The sequence below is a fragment of the Motacilla alba genome, chromosome 11 (genome assembly GCF_015832195.1).
Source record: "Motacilla alba alba isolate MOTALB_02 chromosome 11, Motacilla_alba_V1.0_pri, whole genome shotgun sequence".
Classification (NCBI taxonomy): Eukaryota; Metazoa; Chordata; class Aves; order Passeriformes; family Motacillidae; genus Motacilla; species Motacilla alba.
The window spans coordinates 9938827-9961541 of record NC_052026.1 but is presented as its reverse complement, the minus strand read 5'-3'; the positions used below and the strand labels follow the sequence as shown (position 1 = coordinate 9961541).

The 22715-nt window shown below is 38.2% G+C and overlaps 1 long non-coding RNA gene across 1 annotated transcript; it reads left to right on the top strand.

The window, feature by feature from the left end:
- Window positions 1-1947: 1947 nt before the first annotated feature.
- On the top strand, window positions 1948-21896 carry LOC119705442. The gene is made up of 3 exons (XR_005258229.1): window positions 1948-2085; window positions 4618-4735; window positions 16722-21896. It is a non-coding gene; the product is annotated as an uncharacterized LOC119705442 (long non-coding RNA).
- Window positions 21897-22715: the final 819 nt, after the last annotated feature.

The window sequence follows — 22715 nt, the reverse complement described above, 5'->3', positions numbered from 1 at the left end:
CTACTGGCACAATGTATTGTTTAACATTTACCTCTTTTGTGTTTATATAATCATTATCTTTCAGTAGAAGGTTATGCCAGTGCTCATCTTATTTGGAAACTTTTTCTTTTCATTTCATTTTTCTTCTAAAATAATTTATTTTGAAAATGAAGTCCATATTTTGTATTCCCTGGCTGGCTCTTTTTACTCTGCCCTGGAATTTACACGATCCTTCCAATATATTTGTGTTTCACTTTCTGTAATCTGGGAAGAAATTTGGAATAGTATGCATTCCTCCAAGTATTTTCTTTAAAGTTTTTTCTTGGATTTGGTCTTTCCTTATCATGTCTTAAATGTGACAATAAGCACTCCTCACAAGAATTTCAAAGAACACCACCTGTGACTCAATAACATTAAATTGTTTTCTATTCCTCAGCCTTTGGAAACAGTAGAGCATAAGTTTTCATGCTGGAGCCTACATTTTTTTAGATATCAAGTAAGATATAAAATGTTTTTGAACCTGCTTTTTAGTTCACTGATATTATTGGTGAGGGAAGGGCTTTGCTTCCAAAAAAGTCTTTGTCTCACTCTAAGTGAAATTGCTCATAGCAATCTTAAATGTGAACTACAAACTGATAGAGTTTCTCTGTAGCAACTGCTGTCTTTCCAGTGTATGAACTGCATTCTGAGATTTGAATATGTAAAATGACTAGGTCAGGCTGTCTTGAGGATATAAAAATTATTGGATGAAGTAAAATTTTGCCTGAAATTAAATTTGCAGAAAATCAAATATCTGTTGTTTAGTTCTAAGCAGATGTTGAAAAGGTTTTCCTGGATGCCATCCTTCTTGATAGTATGTGTTTTGATCTGAAGCCAAGTGAAAAATCTGGATGCTAGTCTGGATCTGGAAATTTTCTTTAAATAAGCATATTAGTTAAGTATGTAAATCTGCTTATCATCACTTAAGGAACATTGCCAGAGTAAGAAACATCTGGAGCTCAATATCAGCTAACTTATTAATTCACATTTTTAGTATGTTGCATCCAGAGTATTGTAGGATTCTGTTATCTCAATTGCTTAAGTCAGCTTTATCTTGAAGGCAATTAGCTGTAAGTTCTGTTGTTTACATTTAGGCTCACACAAAATCCATGGAGTGTAGTTTTATAGGCCTACTCACTCAGCTTCCCAGAGCTGCTCAGAAATAGAACAATACACATTGTGGTACAAGGAACTCAGGGCTGAAGTAATCATGGCTTTAAGCACCAGTGCTTGCTTCCACGGGAGACAAATTCTGGAAATGATTGTTACTGGTTAGCATTACGTGGTCTGGTTTCTTTATCTGAACTCACCACAGTCTAATTCCAAGAAATGATTATTTGACCTGTTCTTGGTAAGAACATAACTGCAGATGTCAATAAAACCATGAACCTCACTCAGTTTTATGATTGTATTTCCCCCTAAGCTTAAAAAAAATTCTCAACTTTTAAATTTACAGCAAACCATGTGCAAAATTTTTAGCATTTTCAAAACTGATGAGTGCTGGAGGTTTTATAGAGTATTTCTGCTAGCTTAGATGATAGATTATATTAACTCATGAGAGGTACTTTGCAGTTATTGAAGTCAGAATGGCTGATGGCTGTCTCTTTATATGTGAAAAGTCTAGAAAATAAAGGAAACATGTTGTTTAAGGAAACAATGTTTATCAGTAGTAAGAAATTAGTATAAATCTCTACGCAAAGAAAAAAAACTTCAACATTTTGAAACTGAATCAAAATCTTAGAACTGCACAAGCAAGATGGAATGTGCAATTCTACATAATTATAGTGGAGTCTGCCTAGTTCACATAGTCTTTGGCTATGCAGTTGAGGTGACTCAGAAAAAGTGCACCTAATTGTGAAACTTAGGAGCAACACTTACTTTAAGGATATAAATGGATATAAATACCCATTTGTTTCTTTTTTTTTTCAGTGAAATTTAATGATAATGGTACTATTAAAGTAAAACTCTTCAGACCTGATGGAATTCAGAAAATGCACAAGCTCCAATTAATATTCTAAACAGATCCAGCCCTTTCTAGGAACTTGGCAGCAGTCTGAGGTAGTTCAGGTTTGTATACCTTAAAATTAAAGACTGTCTTAGCTGCATCCTCCTGCAAGAGGATATTTATATATTTATGTTTTGCATTTACTCCACAGGAGTCAGGCCCAAACCAAGGCATTCTGTGAATTAATTTTTCTCAAGTACTGTTCATTGCAGTCACAGTCCCTTAGCTGTGGAGCAAAAGTGTTGGTCTCGTGTCCTTGAGCAGATTAGGTAACAATTTATGACTGCATGCTGCTTGATGTGGCATCTGCTGATGAATTTAAATGCAGCTTCACAGACAGACCATAATGATCAGTATTACTACTTTTAATAATTTGATTAGATGTAATGGCTTTGGAGCAAGGATTGCTTCTCTGTTGTTTGTACTTGTCATTGTGGAAGGGAGTAGTGATTCAGAGTTTGATTTCCTTGGTGCTGCCATAAAATGAAAGCTACATAACAATATTCACAGTAATTTGGAAATATAAGGCAGATGGGGCCTTCAGCTTATAAAGATGATTTTCTCTCATGTTCTTGCTGTTGCTCTGACTATACAAAGTTACATTAGGGGGTAAAGAGTTCACCAGTTTTTTATATATAAAAGGAAAACTAAAGTATCTTAGTGTGATTCCATGAAAGAATTGTAATATTAACTGAGCAAACAAAGCTTGCATGTATGATCTTCTGTTACTGTTTAAATTCTCATTATGTTTCAGGGTTTTAATAACTGGAAGTTGCTTCACAATGTACTTACTATGTGAGCTAAGCTGTTCCAAATATTTTTCCTGACTGAAATCAATTAAGAATATTGTGTTTCACTGTGTACTTATAAATACAGCTAGAGTCTCCCTCTAGAGAGTGTATACATTAGAAGAGACAATTTTTGGAGGGCAAGAAATTACTAGCATAGTGTTGAAAAAGTGTTTCCTCCATGAAACATAGAAAATGTATTCATTTTTATTATATACAGTAATTATACATTGCATTACTCAGCTTGTCATGTACCTACTTGTTTTATGTCCTTCTAGTAAGTTATTTCTATAGAATAGATTCTAATTTTCTACTGGTCACCATAAGAAAACAACACAGGGAGTATAATAATAATAATATATATAAACAAAAATTATTATTTTATGATAAAACAACATTTCCATTCACTTATTTTTTTAAGGAATCTCAGTGTTGGGGTGAGAGAAAGCTATCTCATATTATTTTTAAATCTTTTTTACATGCATTTCAGCATTGGAAGGAGCAGTGGAGTTAAAGTAATCCTCATACTGGTTTGCATATATACAGGCAGAAGATATTTAACAGGGGCATTACTGCTATTTGCTGTTGTGATTTTATTATTTATAATTATACATTATTTAATTAATGTCAGTTCATGTGTGCACAGATGACATACTGGGTTGGGTTCATAAGAGTCTGTGAATCCATTAACTTCAGGTGAGAGCAATAAGCACAAGCTGAAACTTGTTCTTTGAATTGTATTACACCCATGTGTAGGCTTATTTCTATCTATGTTGGTTTGGGCCCTCTCCTCTTTCTTTTGTGTTCTCTTTCCTAAAAAAGTGAAAAATCTTACCCAGATTGTAGGGGAAAGCTTCTAAATACAATGTAAATAAACATCTGAAAAGAAAGAAATCTGTGATACAGTTCATAGCTGTTTGTCTTTGAGTGAAAGACAAGAATTGAATGGTTCTGTCCTTGCTTTTTTGCTCTTCTGGAAGAAGCATAATAGGAGTAGGTGAGTCGTGAGTATGTTACAGGAAACATGCAGCTCAGCAGAACATTCTGTTTGACCTACTGAAATTGTACTGTTAGGAAAATTCCTCTGCATTGGCAGTGAAAGGTCTAAGAATACTTTTCCAGCCCCTAAATGATCAACTGTGTGTGTGTAAATGATCACCAGTGTAGCTTTTAGGCTAAAAAGTTGTGACATAGGTGTAAAAATGACTTCCATGGAGCACTCAAAAGACAAATAATCCATCTAATGTCATTGGGGGTTACAGATTATTTGCTGAATGAAAATGAAAACACTTTCACTCACAAAGAACACAGAATTTCATCACATTCATATATCTTGAATGAGCTGTTGAAAAGGAAGATATTTACTGGAATTCAGAAAGAATTTTCTAGAGTCCTTATGGTGATAATAGGCCCTCTTTCTCTGATGGGTCACTCTGCAGGTGTCAGCATTGAAAACATGGGCCGAAAATTTTCACATGGAGTTTTCTCCATTATATTATTATTTTTAAGAACAACAAATAATTTTTTTGTAGAATCCAATGAAGAAAATTTTTTTTTGGCTGTAGAATGTGATTCTGGAGAGGAACAGCATGTATTACCCAGTGAATCATACTTTTCAAACAAAAAGCAGCATACAAGAAAAGATCAAGGTTTATTATGCCTCACTTACTATCAAAGAAAAATGTAATGGCAGATGCAATGTTAGCAAATTCATGGTGCTGTGTTCACTTTTCCACAGCAGATGAATGACTGTAATTGATGGACTGGTCAGACAGACTAAAACAAAATAACATTTGTCTTTGACAGATCAAGGATTCACCTGCTTTCTTTTTAGAGAAAAACACAAAAGCTGGGATGAAGTTTTATTGGAAGTGATGCCCTTTCATTGTCAGTAACAGGCAAATGAGTAGTGGAGTGACAGAAGGTAAGCCCAATGTTCATATTTAATATTTTATTGCTAAACGACATGGATTTTTTTCTAAGTAATTTATAATTCTAAGAGCAAGATTGAGCAGGACCCAGTGTTTAGCAACAAGTGAGGAGGCCAAATGGTTTTTCAAAACTTTTTGTGTGGAACAAAGCCACTTTGCTGCTCAGTGTGCCTCAGAGTGTGCGCTATGGACTCAGCAATATGGAAAATAACCAGAAAGTCCTCCATCTACCATCTTTTCTCCTTCTTGCTGGTTGGTATTTTTCTTTATGATGTACCTAATGACTCCTGGTTTTTTGAGGGGTGTTTGTCAATATGGTTAAAATATTCTGGAAAGCCAAAGGTTATCTTTGTACCTCAGGGGAGAAGAGCCCATTGGCATTGGTAGGCACGATCTTTTGTCCACAATGCCTCCCTCCCACCCCCATTGGACTGTCCCTTAAAACTATGTGAAACAAGCAGAAAATATAGTTAGTGGCTTTATAAGTATAATTTTATCCAAAAACTTCCAGTTCAGAGAAGGACTTGCAGAAAAAACCCACTATTTAAGTCAATACCTATTATTCTCCCCCCCAGAAATTAGGGTGCTTTAAAAAAAGGAAGGACAAGGTTTTGTCTGCTGCCATGCTATCTAAAGTGCATGGCCTTTGCAATAAAGAAATCCAGTATATAAAACAACTTTTCCAATGAAAGCTGAATAAACCGTATTGTGTTTAATTTGCAAACTATTAAATTTGTGATAATACTATTTAAACACGGTGGTTCTCTACTGTACTTATCTGATATAATTCTTCCTTTGCATATGACCACGTATGTCCTTCCAATATGTGGTGTCACATCTCTGATAAAATGGAGTTGAGAGTCATGGCAAAACCAGGAACATCTGGGAAATGAGAGCAGAAAAGCTGAGTGTCAGATAGCAATCAATGGATCACTTAGGGCAATTATGCTTAGGAAATGAAGGTAGTGCAGATGATGTAATTTGCACATGATCAGGCTGGTGAAGGGAGTCAACACTGCTCCCCTTAGGCTGTTATGGAGATGCCTGTGCAGATGTCTGTCCTGGAAATGCCACACGTCCGGGAGAAGCTGTCAGCTCCCTGAGGAACCACCCACCTCAGCTGATGCAGAGCAGGGCAAATGCCCCCTGGCAGTGCCATCCATTAGGACAATCTGTGTAAGCCACACTCTAAAGAAATGAGCGAACTGGAACAGAATGGAACGTGAATTGTAAAGCACAGAGAAGTTCTCCTTCCAGTCAGTTGAAGCTTCCTGGCTCAGTCCAATCTTGACACCTCTCCAGTGACACGTCACTTTGTTTTGCCCAGTCTGTCCTTTCCCATTTGTCCAAGGGTTTTTGACTTTTTTTGTCATTTCAACTAAACCCATTTTCCTTCTCTACATTTTCTAATGCAATTAGTTGAGTGATTTTGCTGCCTTCCTTTTCACATCATGTCAACTAATCACTTGTCTGTATTTCTCTTGCCTCAGCTGGGCACATTCCTCCTATGCAACAATTCAGCTTTAAGCTTCCCCTCCTCTTAGTGCTGCCCCATTATTATTATTTATTAATGCTTTGCACAATTCTTCACCAAGAACTTTGACTTATCTTAAAGACTTTCAATAATTAAGCCTCACAATAAGCCTATAAATGATGCAATTATATTATCTGTTTACCAGATGGCTAACCAGGAACAGACAGAAGTTAGCTAAATTGCCCTGGGTTAAAAGTTGGGGAAAGACAGCACTGGGAATAGAATCCAGTGTTGAGTTTCTCTGCCAAAAGCTTGTAGTACTACAAAGTGTGTATACCAGCTGTTGGGGAATCACTGTGCTGGCCCACAATTGTCCTGCTCTAGCTAAGAGCTTAAGATCTATTATTGAATAGGTTTTCGAACTCAGTCCTTGCCCTTTTCTTTCCTAAGGGGACAACAGAAGCATCTGAACTTGTAAACTTAAAATGAAACTCTGCTGATGTTTTCCCATCTCTTCTGTAGTAGCTCTGTAACTGAGGTCTATGCATAGCTGGATTTTTTTAAAATTATGTGTATTATCAATGAAATACTTTGAAAAAGAGAATGTCATTGTTTGTCTATCAATCAATCTGTCTGTCACAGTGTGAGCCAGTCAGACAGCCTGCCCATAGCACCAAAAAGCCATGCTGGATTTTTTATCTCTGTGACCAACCATCTGGACTACATACTGAATTCTCTGTCACCATTAAACAGAGGAATCACACTTTGTAAATAGTGGCTTCAAGGATTTTTTTCCAGAGCTACTTTTTTGGTGAGGCTGGCAAATTCTTACCAGTCCTTGTAAGTTTAGGTCTTGAAGTCCATGTTCATCCTATTGTCATGTGTATGATCTTCTTTGATATGTAGAATATTGAACAGAATAAAACCTATGGACTTTTCCAGATGCAGGGTTTGCAGTGTATTTATGAAAGCATTGACATAGTGCTCTAACTATTATCATGAAGTATTTTAGGATCCTTTTAAGTCTTTGGGATCATTTTAAGTGTTACAGTGGAGACTTACAGTCCTTTCACAATCCTTTCACTGATCTTGGAATCTCATTTTAAACTAGACATGTCTAATTTTCATGATGGGAATTAATCTACAAAGAATGATTCTTATGATGGACAGAAGTACTGATCCTCTGCTGCGAGAGCAGTGGCCAGAGTGGGATCACTTTGATAAGGTTGGTGCCATTCCCTGTGGAGGGAGAGCTGTTGTGCAAAATACTGTCATTAAGTTGTAAACATGAAGAAATACCTTTTGGTCATTTTGCCTTGAACTACCTGTGGGTTCCTGGAAGCTTTCCAGGATGAATGGTGTGGGCAGCTGTCTCCATTTATTCTCAGTACATTTCCAGATCTTTAGGCACGTGTGTATTCCAGCGCCCAAGGTGATGCCTTCCAGTTGGACTAGTTACAGTATCTTGCATAAACTCACTGGAATTCCAGAAGATCTTTAAGGGTCATTTGAGATTTTGTCATGAGGAAGATTAAATGCTGAAATCTAGATGGCCTTTCTACTTTGAGGAGGAAAAAAGCCCATCCATATGAAATTGTGCTCATTACTGAGGAAAATAAATTCTTGTCTGTCAAGCAAATGGCCAGGCTTTAGAAATGGTTAGACTTGCACATCAATTACTAGGGAAAAACAACACCTGTGTACACTAATTACTTATTTAATGGAAGGTTTTCAGATATAGGGTCAAATTCTCCACTTGCATCAGTTGTATGCCACAGAAATGTCATTTTTGTCAATGGAAAAACCCACTGATTTACACTGGTAGATGTTAGAGTAAATCAGGTGAATGGGATGTTATGGTGCACAATAGGAGTGTCATTGTAATAAATAACATCTTTAACTTTTAAATGTATGCTTTATATATTCTTACATGATTGATGTCCCTTTAAGTACTGTTTGAGTTAATTTGAGTGCAGTTTTGTTTAGTCTTTGTCTCATGTTTGTTGGCTTTTTACTCTCCTTGCTATGTCAAAAACATTTTGATGCTATAAATAAGAGCATGGATTAAATACATTCTTTGTGACAAGCAATGTGCAGTGCATTCACTTCTTTCTTCTAGAAGATAGATTATCTTTTTCATTATTTTGAATCTGCACTCTTCCAGTATTCTGAAGATCAGTAGAAGTACATTTAGACTCAGTTATGGAAAAATGATGTTCGAGATATATATTTTCTGCTTGTGACAGATGTGTGCTTGCACCCAAAAATATCCACGCCCATACAAACTACAGTTTTAAGAAGTTGCAGAATCCATGACATTGGTTTTATTTTCTACAGGAGCTGTATGTGATGCTGTGGTACAAGAGCTTGTGTTATGATGGGATTGTGTATGATTCATAGGTTAAATCAATTAGGTTTAAAGTATTCCCTCTGGCTAAAGAGGTGGGTGTACAAAGGATCAGACTGGGAGGCCATCAGGCATCAGTTGTAGCTCTCTGTGCCCTGGCACTTGAGGAGTTGTGTCCTAATTCCCACCCCCACCAAGCATTCTGAAACATGTCTGATGTCCTGGCAGGTATTTTTATGGTTATATGGGTATGGCCAAACCCCTTACAGGTGCAAGTTAACTTGAGTTAAACTCTGTGTTTGCATTAAGGGAAAATTTCATGGATGGTATGCACTGCACCCATGGCAAAGGGAGACTGATGGAGTACAGTACCAGTTCACTTAAATAAAAGCAAGAAATACACAGGAGGAAACAGCAAGGGCAGCTGGCCATACAGTCTCGGCACACAGAAGACACCATTGTATATTTTCAAGTTGTATATTTTCACCAAATATCACATTTAGCCAGTGATCTGCAGGCAGGAATAAGACAGAAAGAGTCTTTCCTTGTGTAACTGTCCTAGGGCTCAAAAAGTCCAGTGGCTGTGAAGTCTAGTCTCATCTCAGGCAATTCTATTTTATATTTGTCTTCATTATTGAGCACGCTTCATATTCTCTTCCTCGGCTCACTGCAGCTTCATTGCTTCATTTTATGTATCAGGAAGCCGGACAAAGCTCAACTGGCAGCAGGATTTAGACTTTTATTAAGTCAGATAGAAATCATCTCACTCAGTAATCTGGAAAGATGGTGAGAAGTCGTGAGTTTGGCAGGATGGTCTTTTTTAATTACTGCAGATTTCTGATCTACATTTCCCTGCAGTTTAGCATATTGTTGTGAACTTGCAATGTGAGTGTCAAACTCCCCTCTAGTGGTTGGTACACAGAGAATAAACATTGATTTAGCTTGATGACAAGTATTTAACTCTGGACAGAAAAAGATGACAATTCATATGCGATTCTGATGGCTGTACATAGCGAAATTTATTTATTTGTCTCTCTTCCTCCTTTAATGATTTAGTTACTTCACATGTTGAAATACTGCAATTAAAACATGATTCATTGTCAAAGCAAACAAACAAACAAAAACAAACAAAAAGAATGATGGCATCATGCTCTGCAAAATGCGAATGTGCCACCTATTGGTGATGCCTCTGCACTTCTTGATTGCTCTCCAGCAGGTCAGTGGCAAGGTCACCACGAACAATGCCAGTTGTCCCAAACCACACAACAGGGCTACACACAGCTCTGTGCCTGCTGGTATTAATGGAGTACTAGTGCTGCAATAATATAAAAGCAAGAATTGAGCAGTAAGTGTGAAATAGAGAACTGAGTGTTAAAAATGTGCAAAGAATAGAGTGACTCATTAAGTGTCATTATGATTAAAGAGTTCCATTTCTTGCTAACAGAGTTCTCAGCAGCAGATTGTGAAACCAGAAATACACTCTGCAAGGCAGAAGTTTTTTGCTATGTGTGAAGAGGAAAGATATGGTGAACTTGTATGTTTCTCAGCCATCTGAGCTGTAAATTTGCACCTCTACAATCCTCTCAGAGAATCTGTTAATAACTTTTTGGAAGCTATTCTGCTTGAATCCTATAAGGCAGTAAGATTGGATCCTGCCTGCACAGGGTCCGTGCATGGAAAGGAAGAAGCCTCGGGACATCTGACACTGTGAACTCTGTTGTGAAAGGTTTGTTTTCCCAGTTTTCAAAAGCAGCCTTCATTCATCCTTTATGCATATTCAGAATTGTATTTCTGTTGAATAAATATTTCCCACAGGTATCTCTGTTCTTCAGCAAGAGCCAGTGATTAAGCTGGTCTATGCAGAAGTGGAAACTGTATTTTAAATCTGTGGTCCTTCTAATTTGATTTTTCTTACAGTTTATGTAGCAGTTACCAATTGTCCCACTCTCCAGGATAGTATTCAATCACTGCTTATGGTACAGTGTCACCTCTACTTCATCTCATTTAGTAGAAAAACAAAAATCAATGTTATTAATTTCCTCAGTCTAAAACCAGAAAAACTGCTATTTAGTAAAAAAAAAATTGGAATGTATTTTTGCTCATAATCTTCTCTATGGCATAGTTCTGGTGATGGTTTGGTGCGGTTTTTGTGCTTTGTCTTTTTTTTCTCTTTTTTTTTTTTTTTTTTTTTTTTTTTTGTTAGTGGCACAGCTTAGTGAAAGGACAGAGTCAGCCCTGACTGGCTGCAATAAGCTAAGCACTGGTGTGTGACATTAAATGTACACACTAGAATGTAAGATGTCATTGGAAACAAAACCAGTTCTGGAGAGATAAGGTAATAGTGAGAGCTGGCATACAGCAAGCACAATTAAAGTACACCACAGTGTAATATTTGACTAATCATCTAAAAATATTTGTTTTCCTTAAACTTGAGATTTGTCAGAATCACAAAACAACCCAGCAGCCTAGATAAAAGTCGGAATGAAGGATCAAAAAACCACATTTGAAAATATGGGGTATGTTGTTATACCCATAAAGATTGTGGAGCAATAGCTGTGTCAGGTCCTCTTAAAAATAATACGCTTTCATCTTATGTCTTAATGTAAGAGCTTCTTTTGGAGCAGATGTTCTGGGAGTGCTCCCTCCCTTCTGCAATGACAGAAGCATAGCAATGCTCCTAGAGAGGTTTACCTTTCAGAGCTGACAAGTGTTAAAAGAAAATGGGGGGTGCGAACAGGTTTATAATCTACATCACAGATATGTGGGAAAGGGTTTTAAAATACACTATGTAAGGAAGAGGAGAAAAATCAGACACATTAAATAAAATTTATATAAATAGTAACAGTGAAGTCATACAATGATCTTTAGCAAAATAAGCCCCACTAAAGCGGGCCATGAGCAGTGAGAGCTGCTATTTCTTATGGGATGCAGTGATAAAGAAATTACATACTTATTTGAGAGGAACATAAATAAAGATTAATAGGTTAATGAGTTATTTTCCTTTCATTACTATACTATTGTACTTTATTATAATTGCTTTGCACTCATTTAATTAAATTTGAACTAGGGCCAACACAAGATAATTTGTTTTCCCTGTACTAAACAATGAGTATGCAGATTGGAAGTACTGAAGCAGTAATCAGCCCTCTGTTTGCAACACTTTTCTACTCTGAGTAGACATTATAATTGATAATTTGATTGTTGCAGCACTCTGTGCAATATATTTTAAAGCAACATTAACATAATGGAAATTATGTTGTGTGCCTAATCCAAGCTTTTCACTGTGTAAGTATATGAATCCCATTCTGTAATGAATTAGGGCACTATCCACCAAACATGCATACAACCTTTACACTCCTCATTTTGCAACAGAGCTATCTCCTTCTAGTCTCCAGTCAATGTCTTCCCTATCAAGTTATATCACTGAAGTTGTACACAAAAAGAGCTAAAATAGCTAAGCTAAGCTTTTCAATGAAGGCTGATTTGTTCTGAAATAAATCTTTCATTAAAACTAAGTAGGTTTTTTATAGTCCCTGTATAATTTTTGCATTATTTCCAAGGTAGGTGTTTATCCTGTCCATTAGATTTTATCTTTCCATTGTCTCTTTCCACCTTCTGAGAACCTCACTAGCAAAACAATGATGTGACTGAGAAGCTGAGGTAGGAGTTTTCAATGCCTGTAATATAAACAAAAGCTACCTCATTACATTTTTATATATATTGAACTTAGGAAACAAGGCATTTTTTTTCATGTTCTGCAAGAATGAGAGAAAAGACTGAGGTTCTGTTTGATCTTTATCCCAATCACATGCCCACCATGCAGTTTTAATGCAATGCTTCCTGTTGCCCACAGTCCCTGCAGAGGAGTTGGTGTCTGCATCTCCTGAAGTCCTGAGGGTGGTGGGACAGTTCTGAGCACTTGTGTGCCACCTCAGCAGTCAGCAAGGTTACCTTGCCTTTCAAGTGTGGGCCATGAAAAAGAAGTAGAAAAACAAAGTGAAGTGTGATGGCTTATAAACCTCTGCCAACTTTAACTTTATTTGTTTTCCGACAAAATAAGAGTGGTTTTGCTTGCGTAAATATTTGAGTCACCTCATTTAATATTTGCCTGAAGTGTCCCTGTACTAGAAAGGTGAGTTGTGGGTTTGTGGAATAAGTTCAACTTGTTTGAGAAAAGTCTTGTAGAGGAGAGTATTTCACTTACTGTCTTTTAGAACTGAGCTTGCAAGGTCTCCTATGGTCTTCCTTATGCAAGGAATCCCACTGAAAATAATCATGATTAGTATTTTAGAGAAGTCATGATGAGCTTAACTGTGCTGCTCACTGGAGAGCAGTGCTAATGAGTGTGGAGTGGCCCAGGTTGCCTGCACAGACTTCTTTTGTTCTCCACCATGTTTCCAAAGGAAGTTTTTGAAGGAGATAGGAAGCCTGACTGGCAGGCTTGACTTCCCTTTTTTTCTCTTCTAGTGTGTAATTCCATTTCCTTTTGCTGACAATTCTTTAACATTGTTATAAAGCCTAATATATTAGGAGAGAGGCCACTATAATACTCCTGGAGCTGAGAGAAAATTAGAACTACAGGAGAAATGAATGGTGTTACAGATATTTAAAAAGGTGTCAGAGAGTGCTCCTTGCATCACCACCCAGCTCTAAAACCACTGATCCTCTGAGAGGTTCTCTGTCTATCGCTATGGTCTGACACTACGTGCTTCCACTTTTATTGTTTTGGGATTTCTGTGCTTCTCCAGCCATGTAACAGGACCCTGCGGAATCCAGCCCCAGATAGTTCCTCTCTTACATATGAATTTTCACTAAATAGGTCCCCAAGATCTGTTTGGGGTCCAGAAGTAATGAGGTGGACTTTGTGTGCATGAAAGGAGATGGAGCTTCTGCCCATGGTGAGGCACTGTCTGTTGGGAAGGAGCTGGGACTGCAGGATCCCTGCTGGAAATCAGGGTAGGGAGCTCCTCTCAGCTCCTCTCAGCTCCATTCACAGCCTGTAGGAGGCTTCTTTCCTGCACTTAGTGGCACAAAGACAGAAGCCTTTTGTAACTTGTCTACCATGAGGCCTAACCAAAGTCCCTTGAGTCTTAATAAAGGTTGCAGTCATCCTCAGTGTGTTCAGTTTTGCAATAAAGGTTGGTGCATTTCAATAACTTTTGAGTTTTCCAGAGACAGGCTTTGCCTGAGCAAAGAGACACGGGGTCCATGACAGACAGGGCATCATTTAGTGTTCATATCAAGGAGTGGTGGGATTTTTCCACACCACCTTAGAATCTGTTACGGTGGATTATGCCTTCAGAAAAACTAATTTATAATGTCTCAAGTAGAAAGTGGATCATAAGTGCTCTGTCTTTTTATACAAAGCCACTGCTGTCAGCCCATAAGGCAAATCCAGGGAGGCTTCTGTTTTCCATTTACTGTACTTTTCAATTGATTGGTCAGTGGTGTGTATCCTTTTTCAGTTTCTTTATTCCCTCTTTTTCAGACTTGGGATATCATTGCCTGAAATCCTGAGGGTCACATTATAGATTTCTTTTTATTTCACACAGAGACCTTTAAACACACAACATGCCTGAATTGCCCCTCCATCTAGCTTTAAATCAGTCTGGGTGTGTAACTCAAATCACAGATTGAATGCTGTAATAATGCTTTGCACAATTTAAAAGCTTGGACTAAAAAGGGAACAACCCTTTTCATAGGTGTGCATAATAAATATAGCATGAGTAGAGATGTAAGAATATTTTGATATGAGGTGTTTTAACCAAGCTAGGTTTATAGTGAAATTGAAAAGTGCAAGAAGAAAGAAAAGCTCTGAAAAGCATGAGGGGATCATGGAAGGGTATGGATGGAAATAAAATAGGAGATTTTCAAAGCTGAAGTTTTGTAGCTAGAGAATTCTACCTGCCATCCAGTGTGGATATTTATTTGGGATAAATAAAATAGCAGTTGAGACTGTTGAAATGCATATATCAATCATCTGTAAGATAAAGCAGGTGGGGAAGATTGAAAGATTACAGAACAAAGAGGAAAGTGTAAGTAAAAGGAAGAAAATAAAAGAAGTCTGTGTGAAGGCTAAGATAAATAAGAGATTTTCTGAATACACAAGAAATGAGGTCACTGGAGAATGCAGCTGAGTTTGAGACATTGCAAAGGTAGCCTACCTCTGGCTGAAAGAAATTTATTTTTCAGATGTTAAATTATTTGAGTCAGTTTCCTCAATGAAGATAAGGATAATACAAAGAAGAGACACTGAAACAGAAAAAAAAGGAATTAATATAAACTCTGAATACTGACAAAAATTAAAAAATTTAAAAATCAACCACTTTAAAAATCAACCCAGAATTCTGGGAGAAACTGAAACACTCAGGAGGAGACATGAACATGCTGACGATATTATTGGAAATAGTGCCTGGCTGGAAATGCCTGAAGGCTTGAAGTGTAATCCTGGATGGTGAGTTCTTGGCAGATTTAAGTCATGACATGTGGTTTGGATAGTCTGTGGTTACAAGAGAATAGTTGTGTACACAGCAGTTTCCATTATCCTTGTATACTATGGGCTTTTTTCAAGTTTACAACAGAGAGAAGGGCACCAAAATGAGACCAAGGTGAGGCTGATGTGGAGGAGCAGTGGTGAGAGGCCACATCCTCACTCTATTTGAGTCAGGGTATTTAAACACAATGAACTGTACTTAGGAGGATAGGGAAGACCAGGAGCTTGCAATCAGGTAAAGAATGTATAACATGCTTTCAAAGACAGCCCAGACCAATGGAGAGCAGTAAGACTGAAGAGTTCTCAGCAGCAAAACAAAGAAACAAAAAACAACCAAAAAAAAAGTAAAAAAAACAAAACAAAACAAAACAAAAAAAAAACACAGCGAAAAGAATCAGATCATCAAGGTGTGAAATGCAAGAACAGAGGCTTCATGTAGCCTGATACTGGTGAGGCATGACAGTAACATTGTAATGCTCGAAAGACCAGTTTTAATTATCTTTTAAAAAAGTTATTGTATGATCAGAAAAGGTTCAAAACCACTGCTGGTATGGTACAAGGGCAGAGAGACCTTAGTTATTTGTTAAAGTTAGAGAAAGCAGATCTATAGAACAGAGGAAATTAGGAGGTCATCTCATTGAGTCAGAGATAATTCTGAAGGGAATAGGCAGGATAAATGCTACCAGGTTAGTTGAACTCTTTTGAGATGCAAGAACAAAGGAGATGAACTAAGAGAAATCAATGGCCACTGTATTTATTTAGAATTCCTTACACAAACCGGGAGCAATTGCATACATAAAATATTTCATTAATGGCAGCAAAAGGAAGAAACAATTTAAACAGTAATTTAAAGGGTTAGTGAATCTAAAGTTTTAAAAACATAGACATTTAACTTTAGCATTTACAATGAGCTATTTTCTTTGTAAATAATTATACATAATTTTTTTTTGCAAGGCAGCTCTATTGCAATAAATAATAAAAGAAGGCCAAAAACCTTCAAAATAGAAATTTTGAATTTAGAGGTGGTTATAACTCTGGTTATTGGAATTTTTCCTACAGTGATTCCCCAAAAGCACAAGTAAATTGTATGTTGAAAGAGGGAGTAAACACTACTTTACTATATATACTTCTGTGTCTACCATTTATCCTGTTTGAAAACAAGTATAGCAGAAGGGATTGTGTCACCAGAGGAGTTACTTGATTTTTGGGTTTGGCTGGGTTTTCTGTTTGTGTTTGTTGGTTTTTTAAAATTAATTTAAATTTACATCTGTGCAGAGGAGTGCACAAATGCACACACCACACACACACACACACATTTTTTTGTATATATATAGATATTTATATATTTGTGTATATATATATATATATATAAATATATAAATATATATATATATATATATATATATATATATGGTATCATAACCCAGAAATTTGCATGCTATAGTTCTGAACTTAAATTGTGAGAGACTTCAGGGATTGGTGCTTCCCAAGAGCCTCCCTGTTTAACCAGGAGCTCCCCTCTTCTGTAACACACTTCATGGAAATGGGGGGTAGAAGGGACACAAGGTTTTTTTATTCCAGAGACAAATAAACTCCTGTTCAAACGTAAAAATGCAGAATTCTGTCTGTATGTGGACTAACAAGTGCTATATTTTGTTATATTAGGAGTCCATCAAAGGCTGAGATGAAGCTGTGACATCCTGCCAGGAAATGGGAGCCTTTCCACCAGAGTGCTGATGGATCATCAGACTTAACTCTATCAAAGAGAAAATCTGCAATAACTGAGGCTCGGGTATGAGGCAAGACCACCTCTACTCACCCAGCGATGACCGCCTCGACAGAAGCTGTCAGCAGAGGTCCCTATGGTCTGCTGAAACCTGGAGCTTCCCTTTTCTTTCCAGTACATGAAGATGGACAGAAATGTAAGTAAAAGACTTAAAAGTAAAAGATGAAGCACATTGAAGGGTGGAGAGCAGTGTACGGTTGTGAAGTGAATGAATATTGAATTGCTGTACATTGAAGCAGTTAGGGACATTAATTACTCTGGATTTTAAGTATTAGAAGGGGAACATGCACTATACATGTACTTTTAGAATGTGTGCCTGAGAAATTAACATATATCTGCATAACCCTAAAAAACCTCTATAGATTCAGAACCATTCCTGAAATTTGCCAAGTTTGTGTTTTGCTTTGCTAGGCACTTAGAAAAGACAGGATTTTCCCTTCTCCATCTCAGGCAAAGTGGGTTCCAAAGGGGTTCAAATCCTGGTAATCCAGCCTGAAGAATGAAATATTCCTGAAAGGAGGGAGTATGCTGTCTGAAGAACAGATCTCTGCCAGGGCTGCTGCTCTTACAGGCACATCCAGGCTGGCTGTAAATGAGGTTGTTCAGGCAGTAATGTAGCCACAGCAGCTCAGAGCGGCACAGGGCACACTGTTTACCCAGTTTTTCAGCCATGGAACAACATTCACATCAGTGAATGCAGTGGAGACATACCCAGAATAAGAATGTGATTTATTCTTTCAATGTGAGAAGCAGCTATATGTTCAACAAAGGCTTTCCTTAGACTAATGGCCAAAGTAGGCCCCAGTGCAGCTCCTCTATAGACTGAGAAGAAAGGATTGTTTGTTGAGGCCCAACTGTCCCCAAAAACCAGTCTGCTGAGTGGATTCTGTCATGTATGAGTTCTCTGCTCGCTCCATTGTCACAGGAGTTTCCGTGAGCCTGCCATGCACGGCATAACTGGGAATTTACTGCAGCACTTGCTGATAGAGCAAATAATTCAAAGTCCTGTCACAGCTTGGAAAGAACAGATGACTACTACAGAACAGTTTAATATATATAAGATATTGTTTACCAGTGGAATACAGGACAATGTGATTTTTCTATAGACCCTCTCATTCTCAAGGAATGGCAAAGCATTTAATGAAGGAATGAGTTAGAGTTGTGGTTGTTCAGTCCACAGCACTGGCTGGTTTAGCCTTTCAGTGCAAAATCATTACGTGCTTAGCAGTAGCTCACAGAGCTATGGCCAGTAAGGGCTGTCATGCTGAGACAGGGACACTGGTCCTGACACTCTCTTTGTCCCCTCAAGCTGTCTGTAGTATTGCTTGCTCTCTCCTTGGATGGGTACCAGAAGAAGAAAGAAGGAAACTTTTGTAAATTCTGAGGTTTTCCCCAGTGCCAGTGACAATAACTCTGACCATGTGGTACCTTTTATTGTGAATTGCAAGACCTGCAGTTGGGTGAGCCCGGGTTTTTTGTAGGAACTCTGCTCTTCACAACTATTTTCTTGGTCAGCATATGTCTCCTGTATTCTTGGGAAAAAAAATATGTGCTCTCCTGCTCCAGTGTGGGTAGCTAACCTTCCTGAATTGGTGAAACAGCCAAGGAGTAAAACTACACCATTTGCTTTCCAGGCAGACTTGACTTCAGCTGAATTTCAAAGTCAGTTATGCACGTGCTTCATGTAAACTAATGCTCCTGAAAATTGCTGCTTTTTAAACCCAATTTATAATATCACTCATTTTGGGCGCTACTCATTTCAAGCCTTTTCAAGGGCTGTTTTTATTTGCATATCTCCAGCACTGATTTTTGGATGTAACACTGCTGTGTTCTTTGTCTTTCTTAGTATTTGGTTTAGGTTGTCATTACAGAAAAGACCACTCCTCCCAGCAGTGAGGTCTGTCTCACCAGGTATTGCAAGGACATTCAAGGACGTAGTGCAGAACAAATGGTTGTGCTTGCACAACCAGCAACCAGCTTGCACGTTACAATTGCACATTAGCATGGTTTTGGTGCTTGCACAATTTGCAGTAAACTTGGCTGGAACTGTAGGTAGAAGTCATTGCTCTAAAATAAAGGTGATCAGCTGAAGAAGGCAGTGTCAGTCTGTGTGTAAGTCATGCTCTAAGCATGAGCCCTGTTAATGGATCCCCAGCTCTGCTGTCCCTTCTCCAGCCCTTGCACACCCTACAGTGGTGGATCAGCACAGATCCACAGCCTCTCTCCAGCCTCGGTATTTGTTGGACCACGTGTGGAGCCCCAGAGCAGGACAGAGATTGTGACTTCATGCTCCACAAATGCAGAATGTCTTCTGGTTGGGCTCAGCTCTCAAAACCTGTTTGTCATGCAGGTTTACTCAGATGGGGCTTGTTATACAGGGCCTCACAGCTCAGTGTGAGTGCTCTGGTTTCAATCTGTGCAGACAAATGCAGATTAAGAAGATAGTACCCCAAAGGTATCTGATTCAACCAAACTCTTCAACACATCCCTATCTTCAGCCATGTGGAGTATTTAGTTTTTAATGATACATACATTTGGACAAAAGCACAAGCTGCTCATGAGACTACATGAGCAGAAGGAGAGACTGTGTTGATCAACTCTTTTTCTGCTGGCAATGATTCATTCAGGTCACCCTTTTACTGTAAAAGTTTGGGAGCTGGAGTGAGTCATGCCAAGAGCTTAAGGGGCTGGAGTGGCTCCATTGGATGCAGAATGATGGAAAAAGGGTGAGAGGATGGGGAGGAGAAGGGCCACTGCCCCCTCATGCTCCTGGTCCTGATCCTGCATGAGGTGACGTTTGCTGCTCTGGCTGCTGCTCTCCTGTGTGTGAGACTGATTTCCCAGTGCCTCCTGTGGCCCTGCCCTGGTGGCTGTCTGTGTCCCTGGGCTGTGGCTATGTCCCTGGGCTGTGCCCATCACCCTGGGCCCTGCAGGGAGAGCTGCCCCATCCCCACTGCCATCAGTGCCCTCCGGGCAAAAGAGGAATTGCAGAGTTGAGGCTGTGACTGCTGGGAAGGGTGTTGCTGTACCTCAGCAGCTGGATGGATGTCATTTAAAATGAGAGAAGGGGAAGAAAACCTACAAAACAAGTTTTGGAAAAATCTTTATCAAACAATACCTGTTGTGGGAGCTGCTTTCAGTGAGATGCAAACGCATACTCCTTTCATTTCTGCAACAGTTCTGAGCTGCTTCATTAATAACAGACTTGTTTGGGAGACTGACAAGATGGGAACCAGCACTGTAATAACACACTGCTCTTTTTGTGAGGACTGCCATGAAAACAACGCTGTGTTCTCATTTTCTCCAAAGACAAGCAGGGGAACAAATTTCTAACACCTTGCCCTCCGTTGCAGCTGGACACAGTTCCAGACTGACATGAATCAATTAAAAGTAATAATGTAACCCATAGAAACATTATTCAGCAAGCTTCATGTAAAAGAAAGCATTTCTGCTTGCCTAATTAAGGGATGAGAAAAAAAGTATGTATTTTTGGCAGTAGTTGTGGAAGTACTTTGCTTTTTTTTTTTTTTCAAAAGTCAGACCATCATAGCACAAACAATTAACAAAAGAAAAATGTTTCCTTTTCCTGGAGTTGGCTAATTAAAAACTTTCTCCCTCATCAATTCACTGAACACCGAAGGAGACATTTCGTGCCTTTTTAGCACCTGGAATGCCATATTTATTTTTCAATTGAAAAACTGTATTACAGTGAACTGTCATACACCCAGCTTACCTGGATTCTCTAAATAAAGCAGTGATAATCTTTATCATTGCTCTCTTGACTTTGTTTCAACATTCTTTTTAATGCAAATTTCCTAATCTAACTTGTAAAACATTTAATATTTAGAATATACTCCTTTAAGATCCATCAAAAGAGGCAAAGCTGCACAACAATGCCTGGTGCTGGAGCATTGTGAGCCTGCTACAAAGGAATGAGGTGATTCTTTCTTTCAGGTCAGAAGGTCAGGCTTCACTGCATTAATTTTGCTGAGTCTCTTTGTTATTTATAACAAACAAGGTCATTTATTTTCATTTCCTTGTTTCTAATTGCATGCATCTCCTTTGGAGTATGAACTCGGTAAACAGGTGGCTGAAATGCTGGGGAAAATACTTGAAGCTGTTCCAGAAAAAGGGCATGTCCCACACTGGTAAAGCAATTTGATGAGTTAGAGATTTAGTCATAGCAGGATGTGCACCTGCTTGAAAGCAAACACACTTCTCTTTGGCACACACAGATACATGCAAATTAAAAGAGATTATTTCACTCTGAATGGTGGGTTGATATTTGATCAAATTTAACACTGTATATTTTAAATAAAGCCTTGGTGTATATAAGTGAAATACAATCTCTTTTCAGCTGCTTTTGATTTTTTTTTCCAACTTCTCTTTGAGTATTACAAATGAATGATATTTCTTCACTAGCTGAGCCTACAAAAAGAGTATGTCTCTGGAGGAGAACTTTATCAGTGGATCTTTATGATGAGAACTACCTACATGCACTGAAAAAAAATGGGATAATGAAAAGCTAGGATGTTTGACTGACAAGGAATAAACCAGATCTTAAATTTTTTATACTAAAGTGAATTCTCACAAATTAAAGGGCATTCATTGGAGTGATAGCAGTACATCTTTTTAATCCTGTAAACCCCACGTTTCCAGGCAGCCCAAATGGAACTCCTAAATATATTCATGGGCAGCTTTTGCATAGGTAGTTGTTGAATTTGCATTTCAAAATACTGGCACTGTAGGGCTAAATCTGTGGCTGCTTTGTCCTGAAAGATGAGATACACTGTGGACTACCTTGATTTTAGGGGTATTTGAGAATATAGCAGGAAGCAGTAATTGTCTGGCATGACTGAGCTTCTGTTGTCGGTGGTTGAGAACAGGTCCAGGGCTGAATCCATAAGGGAAACAGAGAGAGAATTCTCAGCAAGGTTTTCAGGTTCCCCAGAGAATGGGAGGCACCATGCCCCGTGTCCACGGGCTCTGCTCTGAGCTTTGGAGCTTCAGAAATGTCTCTGAGCAAGGGGAAAGCGTGGGAGGAAAGCTGGAGAGAAGGATGTGCATCCCAAGAGACAACTGTTTTGTCTCTTTTCTAAGACTGGGCAAAGAGGGGCTGTTTGGAGGAGGCTCTGCAAGGGGCATGTATCCTCCTGCCTAAATTGTCCTTTTCTGCAGATTATTTCCAAAGAGTGGGGCAGGGAAGGCAGTTTGGTTGTAAGGGCTATGCCAAAGCTTTCATTGTTTAGGATGCATACTGTAGCCTTTCTATGAGAAGATTACTGTCCTGGGCTTTTCTTTCCATGCATATAAAAACATTGTAATTTCAGGGAGACAATATCATTAAATGGTGTGTTGGAAGAAAGAAAATATTTTTTATCTCTAAAAATCGATAAAAATCCAAATCCTTTCTTTAGCAAAATATTTGTTTCTTGAATGTAATTATAAATGTCATTGTACATTCTTCCTGACTTCAATGCTTATCTTGAGGAGTTCAGTGAAAATAAATTGTTTTCATGAAAGCAGAGAAGCCATTTGATAAACACACTGTCTCAGAAAATTGTTCCTGAAGCAGAGGTCGTTCTCTCACTTTAAAAGAAAGAGAATATGTTTTAGAAAACAAGCCAGGCAGCAGAAAAAAGCATTTTTTGTTTCAGACAATTCATTTTTAAAAGCAATGTGTAAATCACATGGAAAATTCTGCATTGATTATTTTGACTGCTGTAGAACCCTGGAATAAATGAAGTTGAAATAGGCTTATATCAAAGAACATTGCATTTAGTAGCAAGTCGGAGTGTTATTTTACTACTGATTTTTTTTTTTTTTTTAGATTTGGTTTTGTGATCAGATGTTTTATTAAATATTAGCCATTC